This window comes from Frankliniella occidentalis, unplaced genomic scaffold, assembly GCF_000697945.3.
Source record: "Frankliniella occidentalis isolate FOCC.00 unplaced genomic scaffold, Focc_3.1 Scaffold287, whole genome shotgun sequence".
Taxonomy (NCBI): domain Eukaryota; kingdom Metazoa; phylum Arthropoda; class Insecta; order Thysanoptera; family Thripidae; genus Frankliniella; species Frankliniella occidentalis.
This window is the reverse complement of record NW_026267413.1, coordinates 278,614-279,972: the sequence shown is the minus strand read 5'-3', so window position 1 is coordinate 279,972 and position 1,359 is coordinate 278,614.

Here is a 1,359-nt window from a genome sequence, read left to right as displayed (position 1 = left end):
CGTTTGGGCGCTAGAGGGAGTTTCTCTCTCAAAAGTGGCCCAAAAATAAATTTATTTATTACCGAAAATATTGAATGGTCTCCTAAGGGGTAACTTGTCAAAGTAGAGTCCTCAGGGCGAAACCCGTGAAACTTTCCAAGTGTATGTACCATGTGTGACAGACATGTAAGTCACCATACGTTTTGGTCTTGTATGTCCCATACGAGTAACATGTATGTGTAATACATGTGCCGTGCAAGTTCCATGTATGTTATCCATATGAATGAAAATTGTAAATTGGGGTAGTTTTTCACCCCTCACCCCATTTGCCGCCAAAAATTGATTTTTTTATGAGACAATGTGGTATTTATCAAGTTTTAGAACATATACATTAACACTTGGAAACTCTAAACTTACTTTGAAACCGACGATGTTGTGGAGATTCGAACCCACGTCCTTTGGATTGCGAACCCAGTGTGCTGACCACTAGACCACTGTGCCGCGCCTGTTCAGTTTGCACAGATGTACGGTCTTAAGCTACATACGTACACTATATATGGTACATGTATGAGACACACATGGTATCAAATTACAATGTATGATTTTGCCTGTTCTACCGTCATCACTAAGAAACATATGCCCTACACATGCTAACGTTTTCACGGTTGAATCACATATAATTCGCCAACTTATTTCGCTAAGTGTTCATTATCACACATCTGCCACTTGTTACGACATTTCTACCATACATGGGATTGGTGTGTTGACTCATGATGCATATATGTACATAACTACGAAACGGTTGTTCCCTACATGAGCCCGATGCCATGTGCCGGAAATCCATCGGCGACGCATGTATGTAAAAGTCAGCCATACATGTCACCAAGAACTATATATGAAACATATGAACGTCTGACACATGTATGTTACCAAAACGTATGGCAAGTGCAGGCGACATACAAGTATTATATGTATCGTAAGGTGAACATGTATGAAACATACCTGGGACTCACATGTGCCACATATGACAACGGTTTCACGGGAAATTTCGTCCGTTTGGCTCTATCTGTAATCGTTTAGGCGCTAGAGGGTCTTGTTTGACGAAAATAAGTAAAAAATTGCTGTAGTGAACAATTAAATGTAAAAGAAGGCCCAGAACCGCAAAGGGGCAAGAAACTCTCTCCCCCCACCCCAAAAATCGTTTTCTAAGCAGAAGGGTGGGTTGTAGTCGCGGTGTTTCACCGTTACATCCCTTTCTCGTGTCTACGGGGCAAATTTTAAGGACGACGGGCTTTGCGGGCCGAAGGCCCGTTACATCATTTGATTATGTTCTACAGCAAATCGCGTGACAGAAATGGTCGGGCCGCAGGCCCGACCATC